Genomic DNA, 17260 nt, shown 5'->3' with positions numbered 1-17260 from the left:
TCTAATTTGAAATACACAACACCAATGCCAGATCAGCAGAGATGTTTCCTAATCATAATGATAATCAGGGCTCCCCTCGCCGATTTGGGTCGTCTCCCCAATTACTTGACTACTGGACCAAAACAGTTGATATTGCAGAATGCTTTTAACACTGTTATTAATTTGAACGCGATCATTATTTACAACCTCTTTACACCTACTTTGACATTCCCTATGATATGGGCTTGTAATCCTTCTGTCACTTCGCAATGGGCCTCAGCTATCACTGCTGTAAAGATGGCTACTAGAAGCCTACTTATTCTTATAAATGTAATAACTTATAAGTTATACATTGTTCATTTAACTAATTATCTGTCTTTTAACGTGTCTATGGATAAGATTCAGAAAATAAAACTAGAATAAAACAATCAACAGTGCATTTACTGAAACATGCATGGTTTGTGATACGAGGCTAACTTTGGTTAGCCGACTAGCATTACACTAGCTAACGTAATTAAGCTGCTGTTGGCTCAGCGCAGTCAGATATAATAATAATACATTTTATATGGGGCGCCTTTCAAGACACCAAGGCCCCCTTACAATGCATAAGAAAAAAAAGACACTCAAAAAGGTAAAAATAACATTGCCCTTACAGCAACGACTGGCTAGCCTAATACGTTATTTGCTAACAGCTAGGCCTAGCTAAAACTACTGATTGAACTAAACTCTGCTGATATGATAGGCAAAACCGATAAACTTTAAATGTATAAAAAAGCTTCATAACTTTTCTGGCTGTTCATAATATTCCTGGTATTTTATCTTGATGCCTGAATTCTGATGCAGAAACCCGAGCACAATTAGCCACTTTGCAACTTCCTTGAGAGTGTACTTAACATCTACAATCTACAACCACTTTATCTATCTTTTCACAGGCTGAGGGAACTTTTCTTTTTTTTTTTATGAATATGGCCATTGTGGTGAAAGGGCAGCCCCCTAATGTGGTGCCTGGCTGCCTGCGCGATTCTTTCCGGCCGTGTCTTGCCCACCCCACCCCCCCTTCCTTTCCCCATGTATTATTCAAGTTGCGACCAAAGAGCTCCGCCGGTCGACACTGAGTGCTTGTTGACGTCAGCAAACTTCTCCTCCAGCAGCAGCAGCAGCAGCAGCTGTAGAGGCGCCGAGGTCTGAGGAGGAGGAGGAGAGGGAAGGAGACGCTGCTGGATGTGGAGCTCTGACTCTGGAGCGCCGAGCACCGTGGGCTGTGTGTTTTTTTTTTTTTTTTTTTTTTTTTAAACTCCGGGACTGTTCGGACTTCTTCTCGCTTCGCTGTAAGTAAAAGGCGGTCTCATTTTGTTTCCTCTCTTTCTTGTCTATCTGAGCTCCCCCACCTCTCTGTTGCTGTTTGGACTTAGCTGTCGAGTTTGCAACAATCTTTTGTGTAGCACCGCTGCACACACACACACACGTCGGTCAGTCTTTCTCATCACAAAACTCCCAAGTTGGACACATTGTTGCCGTGGACTGCTTCGCGTGCGACGAGGAATCCGCATCCCGCGCGCTCCTGCGACCTAACGGGGGAAACTTTTGTTGCGCGAGCTGGACTCTTGAGCTAACGTCGAAAAACCTTCTTTTTTCCCCTGCTTGTCTCCACTTGGAAGTGAAACCACAGCGGATAGCAGCACGTCAGCTCCTCGCGCGCACCCGAGTTGACAGTTCGTGTTTCGCAGCGCTGAAAGTGGCGCTGTCAGTAAGTGTGACGACACTGCGTGTCCGGTATTGTTAATGATGAGAGGCAGCGTACATCGGGACGCTGTGGGGTCTACTAATATCGGGGTCAGCATCTAAATCGAGACCGCTGAGGTCTCAGCTATGACCACATATAATAGCACATCTTCTGATTTCAGAGTTTATTTGCTCATATTTGCTGTGAGTGTGTGTAATGTCTGGCTGGGATATTTAGAGCATCGCTGTTATTCTTATTCTCAGACACCTGCAGAAATGAACAAGGGTCGACTTAAATGTACCTTCACTTGTCAGAAACGTGATTCAACTTTGTGAATTGAATGAGATATTAATAACCTAATAACACAACCATCACTCTGATGATGGATAAGCATCCGACTGCCGAGCCACTTGTGGTTTTTCGGTTCCACAGTTCTCATTTCATGGCTGAGGAGTCACCGCGCTTCCTGCGGTTGTGACATAGAGGTTATTTTCTGGAGACTTGTTGAAGTCAGCGATAATAAGCGCTTAACAAACGTGGAATTAGACCAGGTTGATGGTGTACCGAGCTCTGGATCCAGCGGTAATTGAATAGCTGCTCTCCAAGTAGCTCCTAATGCATGCTGTGCAAATCAGCATGAATTATCCCCGAGGCTCCTACAAATTGCAATTCAGGACAGGGCTTTTTCCCCCTCCCAATGTTCCTTATAATAGAACAAGGTGAACACGGCGATCTGATTTCAAGCGGAGTTAAATAAAGGTCATGCAAATATAAATAAATCAAAAATAAACAAGACGTTGTGCTTTACTGTGCTGGATGAGTGACCAAACGTCCTAAAATTGAGAAAATGCTGGCAGAAGAAGCTGTAAAAAAACCCTGCAAAATGGCTGTTATTCACTGTTGTCTGACAATATGATCGTACAGCCTTAGGGCTCACAGGATGCATTGCTTTGAAATAATGTAGCAGGTGGAAAGGGGAAATATTTTTGGTCTATCTCAGGTCCCTTATAGGTGTCAAATGATCGTTCACTCTTTGGGCTCTCATCTGATTTTCTTCATGATTTTGTAACAAGGAGGTATAGTCACTACATATCTCAAACAGGCACGCCATGTTGTTACTTTCAGCCATGATCTGGCTTATCAGTGGATTTTCAAGGAGGCGTTTTCCTTTGGATTTGTCTTTCATCATGTCCAAAGGTTTTGAACACATGGTAAAATGTGTGCATATAAATTGGATAGCGTGTCGGTATTCAGGGTCGTTTTAAGATACCGGATGTCTCGTCCAAGTGCCCTGATAGTTTAAAGCTGATTTGTTTGCCTTTTCTTGGGAAGTGACTGTGCCTTGGGTGATGTAAACAGGAAGTGGAGTGCTTTCATTGAGTAAGCTTTTTACATCTTGGTTGCACAGCAACATGATCACAGGTCCTCAGCAGATTCAATGATTTCCTCAGTGGACATTGAATGCTGTAGAGAATAAGTGAGAAAGTTGTGATTTGACATCTGCCATGATTTTCTAGAATCATGACTCTGGGAAAAAGGTCTGTGGGTTCAACATGCAACAGGTGAGTATGTCCGCAGCCTGCAATGGCACACACCGAGACGAAGTTAGCCGGAGGAGGGTTTCTGACGGGATATCGGTTAGCGGAGGTGTCGAACACAATCAGTCACCTCCTGAGCTGAATCACATGTATCCTGACAAGTCTGGCTGTCAACGTAGGTACGAGATGAACTGCGGCTTCACTCGTTCAGTATGTGTCCCCTGCTATGTCACGTAGCGCCTCTGTCGTCTGCAGAGTTTTACAGCTTAGTAAGTGCAGCAGAAATGAGTAGACAACCATTTGATTTGTCGATCATCAGGAAAAGAAATGAAGAAAATAGACATTTTGTCATTTTATAGAACTTCAGGAAAGAAACACCCACAGCCAACAGCACAGGTTCTAAAGTAATAATACAATTAATAAATACAATGCACATAAATGAATGCAATTGTACTGTATCAAGTAGGTTTGCCCTCAAAAAGACTATTATATGATATTGTATGCCTACGCTCCTTTAATGCTTGTAGGGATTTAGTGGGCGTATGGCCCGGGGAAATATAATCTGCATTTTGTTAATAATCCAGTATTTCAATAATTTCCCAAACAGAAATGGTGAATAAGTGGCAAACATTCTGGAGTTCCAGCCTGTCAAATTCAATGTTTTGTTGCTTTTCTTTGTAATTTATTATTGTTAATGAATATCTTCAAAACGATCAAAACACATTAAACACCTTTCAATAGTTTTGGACATTTTATTGATGTACATCTAACCATTATTTACATAATTGAAATCAGCAGAATGCTTGATAACGATAACTAAAGTAAATAAAGTGGACTCTCCCAGTAACAAACTGCACAATATTAGAAATACATACTAACAATAACAATAATAAAGCAAAAGCTGAAGTCCCTTTAACTTGCATTCTCTCTGCTGGCCATCAGGGGGCAACTCCTCTTGGTTGCAAAAAGAAGTCTATGAGAAAATGACCCTACTTGCCACTTGTTTTATTATCTCAGTTAACATTGTAAACGTGAGTTTATGATCTCAAACTGTAGTTTATTGTTCAACACAGCATGATGTTCATTTAGATAATTATGGTCCATTTAGAGTCAAATAGACCAGAAAGCAGCTCCTCCGCTGTCCAAATATCGTGACGCAAAAAATTCCAACAACCAAAATGCCGATTTCAAGGCTTCAAAACCGTTTTCCACAAACCAATAGGTGAAGTCTCCATGTCGACGTCCACTTCTTATATACTGTGTGGCTTAAACTCAAAATGTTCCCAGAGGCGAGGTGTGGAGAGCAGCTTTGAAACCACGTACGCCTCTCCCAAACTTTCTGGCTGATCAGTTGCTGTCGGTGAAAATACCTATTAGACTTGACGTTATCTTCCCTTCACCTGGCTCTTGTTGCTATGTGTGTGAGTGTGTGTGTGTGTGTGTGTGTGTGTTTGTGGGGAGGAGCCGCCTGACGAGTCTGTAAAACACTAATCTTGCAGAAAATAGCGATTGTGCTCACAGTAACGGCGTCCACACATTGATCGATGACATCTGAGACACGATTGCGCCTTAGCGCATTATAAGCTAAGAAAATCTGCGTTGCTGCCGGCGTAATGTTGACGCCACTCGTGTTCAGCACTCACAACTTCAGAAGGTTCAGCTCAGACACTTCATCTATCAGCGCAGGATCACACGCTGACTGATAACATCATTACTATCGGCCCATTCTCCCCATTCCTCACTGTCACCCAAAAACTCTATTAACAACACGTTCATCTTTCCACCTCGAGCTGTTTGTTGTCAGACCGCTGGAAAGCCTCATCCGCATCAGACAACTTTTCATCCGCTATGAATATTGCAGCTGCTACCTGGGGAGTGGAATTTGAGAGGGAAGATTACACGACTGCTCATTTACTGGCTTATTTTCCCTCCCGTCATCGTGTCATGTCTATGTCAAAACAAAATCATCCTTATAGGCTGAAACCACACCACAAGTCAAGATAATTGATATTTTGCTCTTGCTGGGCTGAAGGTGCTGACTCCTACAAATGCCAAAGCCTTTGTTCTCAACATCTCTGTGATTGAATTAATCCTCCCTGCATCTCAATTAATCATGTTTTTTTTTTGTGCAAATGAGACAGCTCGGGGAGCTTTGGGCCCATGCATGTTATTAGCTGTTTTCTGTACCTATATCCCTCTTGTCCCACTCTTTCTTGGATTAGACTGGTTCATATAAAGCGCTTTATAAAGCAGAGGATGCCCTGCAAGGTGCCAACCTGCCCGTCAGGACTAGGTTATATATTGATAAACTAAATAAACTCAGTGTAGGTTGGTAAGCATGATTGCGTCTGCTCCTGAAGTTTCTGTGCCATACACACCCATTATAACATCTGAAACTGACTGAAAGTCACACTGCGATATTGGTAAAACCGTACCAACTGGAGAGGCTTAAAAGGCAAAGTGACCCTGAGACCCTGATCACCAATCAGATCGCCACCGGAGTACGGAGCACCATCAAGACCAAACAGAAGAGGGAGCTCCAGAGAGACCATGAAGACCTTAAAGGAGTCATCACCAGGAAATCGCAATTTCTCTTGTTAAAACATGCATATCTGTGTTTGACCTCAGTTGAAACTTGCCTGAAAGGCTGGAGTTTGAAAGTGGCGCCGTTTTTTCGCTTCTGCTCTTTTTCCGAACAGGAATAGCACACAAGGGTGTGCATTCCTAAAGCACGAGATTTTGATTCTGCGCCTTCGGTGACGTCACCGTGGCGGCTACTTGCATAAGCCCACCCCTCTTTCACCACCCAACCCCGCCCCGTCCGCTACCTGAAATCGCCGAAGCGCCGCCATTATGTTTTGGAGTCTGCATGCAGGCAAGCCCCCCCGGCTCTGTCCTTCCTGCGGCGAATCAACGCGCGCCTCATTACATATTATACAATGCACATCCGGACCAGTCAAAACCTCGCGCGTAATCTCGCGTGATAAAATCGCGGTACGAAAAAGGGTCAGAACAAGCTCAATGTTTGATTAAAATTTTTTTTTCTTTTTCTAATAAGTTTTACGAATTGATCCAAAGCGATCCAAGGGGGGCTGGATACGTATAAAACCAGGTTATGACTCCTTTAAGGTCTCACATCATCCTCCAGCAAAAGTTCCAACAGCTGGAGGAGGCGATCCAGACCCTCAGGCAGGAGAACTTTGAGAAAGAGGGCGAATTGGAGAACCTGAAGTCCTCAACCAGCGAGCCATGAGAAGAATGTTCTCATCCACCAGCTGCAGGAGGAGATCCAGACCCTCAAAGAAGACATCTCTGAGAAAGACGAGGCCTTAACTTAGGGATGTCCCGATCCAGCTTTTTGCACTTCCGATCCGATACCGATATTGTGGCTTTTAGTATCGGCCGATACCGATACCGGCCGATCCAAGCATGTATTAAAGATTAAAATTATTTACTTATTTTGTTGTCAGACTCATGTTGAAAAGGGTTTTACTCTTAAGAACAACTAGCCAACTTAATTAGGTTAGTTTGAATAATCCACAATGGTTGGTAATGAGAAGCTGACCTGTTTATTCTTAACAGGGTTAAATAAACACAAAATAGACAAAATAATAAATAGTCAATCTTACCGCTTTACCACCACGCTTGACTATATTGTGGCAAGTATTGCACTCCGCCTCTTCGTCTTTTTCGTCTTTTAGGGTAAAATAATCCCACACAGCTGACATTTTTATCGATAACTTTAAATTCTTAGTGGGACATCAGTGTTTCCCCTAGAATTTTTTTCAGGCCCGGTGGTACCCGCCGAATAACCCTAAACAGACGAGACGCGTCAGGTCTGTTGTCAGGTGGCACAGCAAGCAGTCTGCAATTATTATATTTGCATTCAACATTTTTGTTCAACCAGAGTGTATTCAAGATCACAAGGAGAGAGTGACTTATTAAGGTACAGGTTGATGGAAATGATCCAAAATTAGGGGCCGGAAAAATATGTCTGGAAAATGATGAGCATCACACTAATAGCTACAGATACTGTAAAACACTATAACGACATATGAGTGCATACAGTATATTGTCTTATTTTATCAAGTAAAATATAAGTTATGGGTTTACTCAACAGCTTAATAGTTAATAGAAATTCGGGTAGAAATAGGTTAACTCGGAGTTCCACATCTTATCAAAAACAATCCTCCCCCCACAGACGTCATCACGTCCTAATACTACACACAATATGGCTTGATGTTGTTTTGAAGGAGTGCATATATTTATCGAATACACTCGACCTGCATCAGCGCATGTGCGCACGAGCGGATCTGTGCGAGCAGGCAGCACGGAAGCCGGTCCGGTTCCGCTCATACCGCGAGTCTGAAGAGTGCACCAGCTTATCAAAATACAGTGTCAACTTTCCGTGTTTTCAAAGTAGAAAGTGACATCGTGGTGGTTTAACGAGGCGGAACGGCATCAGAACAACATCAAGCGCGTAAAGTATTGTTGTGGCTGCGCGTCTTGCGGAGCAAGTCTACACTGTGCTGCGCAGAGGCGCTCCTAATGTAAATGATTAGTGATTTATGAATGGATTGATAGGTGGCTTATTTTTGGCATATTGATTTTATGGCCTGTACAATGGTAGGGGAAACACTGGACATGCACAGACAAGTCCGTCTTGTTGTTGTTTAGCGGATGCTGGACAGGTCGCGAGGTGTGCGCTAGGTGTGCTGGAAAACGCGGACCGGATTTTGGGGAAAAACCTAAAAAAACTGGAATGGATTACCTACATCGGTGCGCTGGAAAACACGGACCGGAGTTCAAAAAAAAAAAACTGGATCGGGAGTCCGGATCGGGATTTTCCCGTGCAGGCCGATCCGATATCGATATGCATTTTTTGCTAATATCGGCGGCCGATCCGATCCAAATATCGGATCGGGACATCCCTACCTTAACTGACATTAGTGAGAGCCTGAACTTAGTGCTCAGCCTGCCGGGAGAACTACATTAACCTCCATGCTGAGAAGCAGGTCACTCAAGGCCTCCGAGCCCAATTAGCTCAGCTCAAAAAACAGCACCAGTACAAGACCCTGGAGCAGGAGCAGCAGAAGGAGGCTCTGAAAAAACACCTGGAGCAGAAAACTGCACTCCTCAAAGACTAGGAGGACCTGAAAGAAAAACAGGTCTCATCCAACCAGCAGCTGGTGTCTAACCTCCAGACTGCCATTGAAGACAATCCGGCCCGCCGAGCTGAGTTAACTCAGCTCAAAGAAGAGCTCCAGAAGAAGACCCTGGACCCTGGTCGACAGCCTGGAGCATGATCTTCCTTCTACAAACCTTCGAGGAGCAGCTCCCCAAGAAGAAGAAGAAATCTCTTCTGAATCTCTGTTCAGACACAGCATCGAGATTCAGACACAGCATCGGTCTGCCCAAGAAGCATTGAACCGGTGCCGTGTCCCCCAGTGGGTACAACTAAAATAGGGCGGCACAGTAAGTTCTACGGTGTCGCGTGGGTTTTTCTCCGGGTGTTCTCGCCACCGGCGATTAATATTAATCGGTCGCTAGTCTGTACAATAGTTTGTTAAAAACTAGTGTAAACTTGTTTCATCATCTTTACCACTGTCACATCCGGTTACAAAATGTATTTTGCAATATTTCAGGAAACACACACACATTGGTTTTAGGTATATAAGATGGAGACACAACACACGATGAACACTCCTACCTCTCTGTGGTTACGTACAAGCAACCGCCGTTTGGTTTTTATCGCAGAACCTCTCGCTTTCCCTTTCGGCCATGGTAACAGGTAACAGGAAATGTGTGGAAAACAGTAAACGTTCCCTTACATTGCCATTAGACTGAAAACTGCTCACATCATGTTTTGATGTGGTGTATCCCTTTTCAGTTTGTAATACCGTGATATGCTAGCGTCAAACCCCCCAAAAAAGTCCCTATCCAAATTGTAGGTCCTATCGCCCACCCCCTATGTGAATGTGGAGGTGATCTGTAGTCACACCACTGCCTGTTGGCTCGATAAGTGCTTTATTGAGGGTGATGTAACCGAATCGTGTCCACTAAATGGGAACAAATATACGTAGAATCAAAGACAGAAATGAAAGTCTGTACCAGGGACATTTCATTATCTGGACCAACTGTTTGCAGCAGTTGGATCCGCTCCCTTAAAAAGCCAAATGAGCCAAGGGTAAATAAATCTGCCAAATAAGTGAATGCAACAAGGTGCTGGCCCTAATGAAAACCTTCAGTGTGATAAATGAACCATATTATTAGCCTTGCCCCTCAGATGCCACATTACAGACAAGAACGGCCTTTTTTTTCTTTTTTTAAATACTCCCTGTACTGCCGTACTGTGTAGTTTGACAACCTTTCTTGCAACACTTCTTCTCCCAAGGTAGGGAGGTGTTTTTAGTGTTATGATCGGGTAAATCTGACACAGAAACACACCGTAATGTTTCATTCACAGTGCTTTTGTCTGGATTTTGCAATCTTTTAGTGAATATTACACACACTGCATGCAACCTCTTATACTACTTTTTAAGTATGAAATACTAAGCCATTTGATTTGTAAGATCTTTCCACATGGCCTCTGTGAGAGCGTGGCACGTTGCCAACCTCCCTGGATTTTACCGTATAATATTTATGACCCGTGCTCAGTGACACCAGAAATCACTTAGCCATATATTTTGTTGTTGTTCTCCAGTGGAGGAAAGAGGCTGGTAAACATCATCATGCGGGAGCCGCTGACAACGAATGCTCGAACCGTTGCACGCTTGGGTTGATTCGTTTAACCGACCCAGTACACACACGGTAAAACATACGTGACGGATATTCTGTCATAAGGAATAAACCTTATTGAGGTTGCCTGACTTACAGTATGAATTTTACTTGTACCATACGTGCTTATATTGTTATGAGCTGCACCAATAAATCAGCCAGGTGATGTTAACTCATTGCTAATATTTATGTATTAGTATATATATATATATATATATATACATTGGAGATTGAAGGTCCGTTAATGGCCTTGGGTTTCCTGCTTTCAGCTGCATTGATGAAAACTGAACAATCTCCATGACAACCCAGTATGCTGATGAAAGCAAATGCAAATTTGCAACAAGTTGACCTTATGCTCCATCTATAGTTCAATCTTAATCTATCAAAATGTATTTGAAAATATAAAGACAAATGCAACCCGTTTTAATTTCGTTAACAAAGTGTGTTGAAATTAAATATTTCCTGCAGCAGACTCAGATGATGCGATTTCAACGGGAGAAATGATAAACAATGATTAACATTCCACAACCTTGTTACACTGCAACTAATCATTATTTTCATAATTGCACTGCTGATTATTTTCTCGATTCATGGTTAATGCCACGAGATAATGAAAAACGTCCAGCACAAGTTCCTGTATCTCAATATTCACATTGCTTCTGTTGTTTGACAGTAATAATGCAGCAAATCCTCACACATAACTGCAATGTTTGTGCCCTCAATTAAAAATGACTTGATTATTGTAGCAGCAATGTTCTACCTCATAAATGGCTGTTAAAATGAAGAGAAAATCGATGACCGTGGGGTGTAACCATCCATCCATGAACACTGTAACCTTGTATCTGTAACAGCTTATCCTTGTGGGGGACAAAGGTCAAAGGCAGGGTTCACCCTGGAGAGGTCGCCAGGTTCTCATAGTGCTGACACAGAGATATGCTAGTGTCTATCAACTCACCCCAGAACCCTTTTAAGAGTAACTGCACATTTTAACAGGTTTTTTTTATTAAGCTGTAAACTGAATGATACCACTGTGTTTTGTTTAAACACATCAATGCCAGTGTTTATATTCAATTTATATATATCTTTCACAGTGTCTCTTTCCATAGCCATGGTGTTGCATTACAAACACAGCACAGGCTCTTCTTTCTGTGGACTGGAAATTAAACCCTTTACAAATATGTTAATGACGGATTACCTGGCGTTAGTAATATGCTTTCCTACGTTAGCAAATTTTTTTTTACCATATTTCAACGTTGACGTTCCACTGTTTAAATGGTTTTTAGCCTAACAGCCGGCGGGTCCCTGCTATGCATGGGATGAAAAGTCCATGTCACGATTAATAATTGGAAATGTAGAACGGCACCAAGACATACTGGAATCACTTTAGTTCACATTTTGTGAAGAAACATAGTTTTTTTGTATCACAGATAGGACACAAATCTAATTATAATCATTAAATAAAGTAATCAGAATTCACATGGTCCTGTTTAATAGATAAAAAAGCAACATTATGTGAGTCTGGTCTTTGTTACTTCATAATTACTGGATTTAAAAAGAAAATCAGGCATGATAGTGAAAAAGACAATGTTTTATCATCTTATTCAGGATTATCACAATAATTGAAATTCATAACAATCATTTTATTATGAGTGGGTTTTTTGTGTGGGGATCCAGGTCCCTGCTCCACGCTGCTAGTCTACAGCCGGGAGGCGATGGTGTTGATGTGGCGCAATTCGAACGTGAAAGGTGCTTCTGCATTCATAACCATCTGTTGCCCATTGACATTCGGAGGAAAATGCCTTCCTCTGTCTCCGGGATAGGTCAGATTGATCCTGTAAGTAAATCACAACGGAGACAAAGGAAGCCGATAACGCAGGAAGACGAGCGGGCGGAGCTGATGAGAAAGCTCCCATCAGCCTCATTACGTTATTGCTTCCACGCGGTGACTCTAGACTTCCTTTGATTTGAGGCAAATCACAACCGCTGATTTGATTTAATGCAGTCTGCATCTTTGGCTCTGCGTGCGGCGCTGCCTGCTGCTTCTGGCTCCCTCTGTTAAACCTCCTTTTCCCCTTCTCTTCTGAATTCAGAGTATGGTGGCATTTACAAAGCTGGAATGGCCTGGAAAACGAACACAAGTCACACATTTGCAGACATTTCGCTAGATATGTGCCTTGCTGTTATCGTGGTCCATTACAGTGTTTATTTTTCAGACTGTGTGTTAAATTTAGCAACAAGAACCTGTGACTTGTGCATGTTTTTGTGTCATTGAAGGCTGGGTCACAGCTGAATACCAATGAGGGCAGCTTGGCGTGGTTTAGGCGTGGATAAGGTTATACATTCTTGATTAATGAAAGTCTCCCTGCAATCTAATTTCCTGATGAATGTGTCTACTGCCTTTGTGAGGGATACGCTAATGGGAAGAGAAAAACCTGGCTTCTCACAATTAACACTCATTGCTATCAAATTTTCATAGGGATGGTAACTTTTTGCCCGACACAGCGGACGTGGCCCGAATGCCGAAAGGCGTTTTTGCTGTTTTAATGGCTCGCGACATTCCTCACACCTCTGTCTTCCCCTTGACAGCGAACTCCAAGGCGTCAAGGCAGATGACCTTCAATGTGTCGTGGAAATCAAGAGTTATTAAGAGTTACCAAGCCTGTTGGTGGTCCAAAAGATTTGAAAAGTCCACATCCACAGGGTATTGCATATTGTTTATTTCAGGGGTACATTTGTATTCCTAGAGCTCTGTGCACGCTCAACGCCTTGTGGCAGCTTATTTGACTCGTGGATTACACATACTGTAGTGCCGAATAAGCTATCCACTCAGACAACAAAGCCTAACTTCTCTCTCTCTCGCTTTGATCAAGCATTCAGTGGAAACACTTGCCACGGGCTAAAATACAATGCACCGCCGGATAAGTTATTGAAACCACATCAAACGAAGGGGCTGCACACAGGCATCCACACATGCGGTGCCGTACAATGAGAAGTACAGATAATACGGTTTCATTGTCTTTACTTAGTCCTCGGAAAACATGAGGAACCTGTTAATAACTCAATAAAATGTGGTTATTCCACTAAATCGCATTTTGTTGTTACAAACACTCAATCATATTGGAGTCCTGGTTGATGTAATTCATATTTCCCCAAATCTTCCTCAAAATAATTAACTAGGACCCTATGAAATCCGTTTGAATTTTTTTTCCAAATTCTGTGTTTTCCGTGTTAACTTTTCTAAATTCTGTTCCATCAAATGGTGTCTAATATCATGTAGTTGATGAATCAAAAACATAGGGATAAAAATTCTAGTAGTTCTTGTCATTCAGAGACCATACACATGTGCATAAATATGTAAGTGTATGTGCAATCATTTGTGGAGGAGTCACCCCCCCCCCAATGTTTACCTTCTAAAGTCAGCGCATCTGTCAATCCACTTGCCGCCATTCAAGTTTCACTTTCAGTTGCGAATCAGTTCATTTCTGAACATTTCTGATGTGAGATTCTGTTTGTAGTTGCTCATCACACAGATTCTTGTGGGTCGAGTCATTCTTGTTGAAAAGTTGTAAGTTGAAAAGAGTTAGAATAGATGTCTTCGAGATGACTGTCACTGCGTGTGTGTGTGTGTGTGTGTGTGTGTGTGTCTCAGCCCCGCCCCTCGGTGAAACAGACAGTGGAGAGACGCCGAATGAAGCGGTGTGCCCGTTAATTACACTAAAACAGAGTAGAGACTCTCGACTACGTGTTTTTTACCCCGTTTTTCAGGTGCGGTGACAAACACATATAATGTTAGAGAAAATATAGATTTTTATAAATTGTATCCAGATTTATACAAATTCCCCATAATTCCGTGTTTTACAGTTGATTCCATTATCTTTAGATTCCGCGATTCCGTCAACGTTTTCTGCATCGTGGAAATGATGGGGCCCTTTATTTAACTCAACATGATTAAACTAACTCAAACAGCATGATGACTCTGTTGGTTGCCAAATACATTTCGTCACACAAAATATTTCATTCATTTTCTACTCTAAGCAAACAAGAAAAAGAACATTACACAATTTGGTTGTTGTCTCCTATGTTATATTAGCATTTGACAAATGAATCAGCAAATCGTGTCCATATAGACCGTTGTGTAAATATAGTGTCCACACGTTAGTGTCCTTAAACTTTCCAGGATAGATGTCCTAAGTCCCAGTTCCCATCACAGACACCCACAGATCCCATCCAGGTCCCTCCAATCACACAAGGACAATACCATGAGAAGTGGACGAATCAGTGTCTCTCTGAACCTGAGACTCATTACGGCTAATTAGGAGATAATGCTGTGCTGTTTAATCATTGTTTGCCTATTACATACAGGTGTGTTCACATATTGATTTTGACCCGAGGGAAACCATCTGGTTGAAACTAATTATACGAGGTATGTCCACGGGAAATACAGGCAGTGTCAATTCCCCTAGTTCTGAAGAATGATTGTTTAAATGCTATTAAACTTATTAGCATTGACACAACAGACACTTCAGACCAGCGTTCACAGCTGCAATCCGCTGCACTGCACGTGGTCTGGACTGCTCGCATGTGCTACATGGTGGTTGTTGGTGCGTACTACAGCTGGGGCAGAATCAGCTGAACACCCCCCTCCCTCTCTACCACCACAGGGCATTTTACCGCTGCAGCAGCTGTGATTAAATAAATCCAGCATCATCTGTAGTCAGCGGACTTGCATGCTTTATAGATAGGGCATGACATCACAGGTATTAGCATATCCTGCTCTAGTAAAAGTACTGTTATGTTACTCAATATTATAATATTACAAACTGTTTAAAACTAATCTTGTTAAAAAATCTTTCCGTCCAATCTCCCCAAAAAGTTGCTCTATTTGAATACTACATTGCAACCGCACAGCTGGAGTATTGCTAGATGGGCCAAACCAGGAGAGTGTTCACCCCTTAACAAAGATGCTTATTATATTCAGCTTTTAGAAGTGTAACAAAAGACTTGCTGTGCTTTGTTTTGTTCCACTGCTGTGATTCAGATCTGAACTTCATCTAACAGACTGTTGCATTTTGTTCTTGTTGCCATGCTGTTGGAAACAGCATTGCCGACTTTGAGCTTTTGGCCTTTGTGTTCTGAACTATTTGCCACGCAGTCAACACACTAATTTTTTTTTTTTTGCATTTTGTCCTGGTGTTCTTCCACCGTTTGGATAACTGGCAAACCAACTCGAAAATTAAACAGATTTTCTTTTTACATAGGTGCTACAATAAATAATACATTGGGATATATTTCCTCCAATGAGGATGAGCCGGGGACTCGCAGCTTAGGGGGCTAACTGTAGTAACAGTAGCTAGCAGTCTTAACCCCGGGGGGAACCAAAGAGTGGAAAAGTTACTGATGAATAAGAAACTTTGTGTTAAATTTGAGAATAAAATTTGGCGAGGTATAATCGTGTTTATCAAAGGTAGACCTAATATGGATAATTGTGTTGGGTCTCCAATATTAGGTAATGTGGAACTGGACAAACATGAATTTACACATTTTAAAATACCAGTTAATGTGTGCATCCATATCAGTTATATATCTGGTATCGTCAAAATGTGATGGACCTCTTTACATATTAATTAATAAGACAGGAAAGTAAAAGCAGACGCTGCCACAATGAACTGCTCGATGAAGAGTTGCAGGTGACAGGTGCATGATGTCTTTTATGCAAACATCCTGTATCATTTCTGTTTTGTGGACCCACATGGCGTGGGTTTCGCAATTCCGTGACCATTTAGGCATTTGGCACATGCCCAGCACCTCTCAGTCTCATTGCTTGAAAGCGGCGTACGGATGAAGGCTTCGGATATATCCAGGTTTCATCATGCCATCGCGGATTGTGTTCAGCATTGATGGAGCTGACAAACCGCATTAAGAGCTGATTGCTCTGACCAAAGCAGACAGACGAACGCTGTCCAATTTGGCGTCGGCTTTATAGCACGTCTTCTTGATCCAACACCGCCAAAGAAAGCACTGGCATACGGCTGTCCGAGGCGTCGCCAGTTAATTCAAGAAGTCATCCTCTTGTGGGCGAAAACAGGCCACTTTTAATGGCTCTTTTATTTCGTGATGAGTACCATTCATTTCCAGGGGCCGGCCTCAGTGCCGCGCAGCTGGATTTCTTTTTTTATCCGCTTGAAACAACATGACTGCATTATCCGCCTTCTGGTAATGAATTGGCAGGAGTTATGGATGTTTTATTGCTATTGTTTTGAGGCTGATTTCTCCGTTCATTCTTCTGAGTATACTACATATCTCATCCTTGCAGGCCTGAATGGCTATTTATGTTGTAGATGTTTTGCCAAGGCTGCAGTCTGGAGTAAATACTTATCCCTCTCAAGTGCATTATTTAGTTTCTTCACCACTATCAGCCTGGAAGCTTCCTCCATAAAGATCATTCACATTAAAACTAATTAGATTTATTCAGGCTCATTACAAAGCCGCCTCCCGGTGCAAACACAGCCAGGGTTTCATTGTTGTTCTATCACTGTTGTTTGCGCTCTAAGTTGACTACAGCATAAACCTTCTTTATCACTTTGGCATATCCTTGGCTGCTTCAGTTAAGACACTTTCCAACTGCATTATGGCTGGTTCTCAGAACCTATGATGACATCACAAAAAAGGCAAAGAAACGTTTCACAATGTCAAACCTATAAACCATAATGTTTTCCTTTGCATGCAGACAGTTGGGTGAAGACAGAATGTCCTTTTTATTTTGCAATAAGCTCCTTCAGTCCTTTGAGTTGTTTCTGAAAAATAAGTCAGAAGGAGAATAAAAACAGATTGAAAACCAATTACCAGTAACAAGACTTGCCCATCTATTCCTGTATTTTTGATGAAATCTATCCTCTTCTCAGGTTAGACCCTCGTCTTCTCAACTGCTGTCAAGCTACATAATCTGACAACAAGCACAAAATAGTAGCATCAGACCCCCACAACAGGACTTCTTTCACTACTAGCATTTCAGCAATTCAGTCCTATGGCAAGTGTGATATTCAGTCTCCTTTACCAACCCTTTATAAGGAAACATCAGGCTCTTTAGCTGCTAAATGCTCCACTGTGTCTACCAGCCAGCTTTGCGTGTCTGTATAAAAAGGCCAATAAAACTAAAAAAATGCACTGAAATACACTTTAAAGCATGTTAAAGCTAGGTTCCTCACCTCTAACGTTGTGGATATTTTCGATGTTTTACTGTCCC

General features: G+C 42.2%; 1 protein-coding gene across 2 annotated transcripts in view; it reads left to right on the top strand.

The window, feature by feature from the left end:
* Positions 1 to 1152: 1152 nt before the first annotated feature.
* gulp1a (GULP PTB domain containing engulfment adaptor 1a) overlaps positions 1153 to 17260 on the top strand; it is a 68467-nt gene continuing 52359 nt past the window's right edge. Inside the window, exon 1 of one of the 2 annotated variants that reach the window (XM_084022342.1) lies at positions 1153 to 1307. The gene's annotated coding sequence lies outside the window, so the exon portion shown is untranslated. The remainder of the gene's footprint in view (positions 1308 to 17260) is intronic. The other variant, XM_084022344.1, reaches the window with a different exon arrangement.

Source organism: Eutrigla gurnardus, assembly GCF_963514095.1.
Source record: "Eutrigla gurnardus genome assembly, chromosome: 12".
Classification (NCBI taxonomy): domain Eukaryota; kingdom Metazoa; phylum Chordata; class Actinopteri; order Perciformes; family Triglidae; genus Eutrigla; species Eutrigla gurnardus.
The sequence above is the reverse complement of the archived record's forward strand: the minus strand, read 5'-3'. Positions and strand labels throughout refer to the sequence as shown.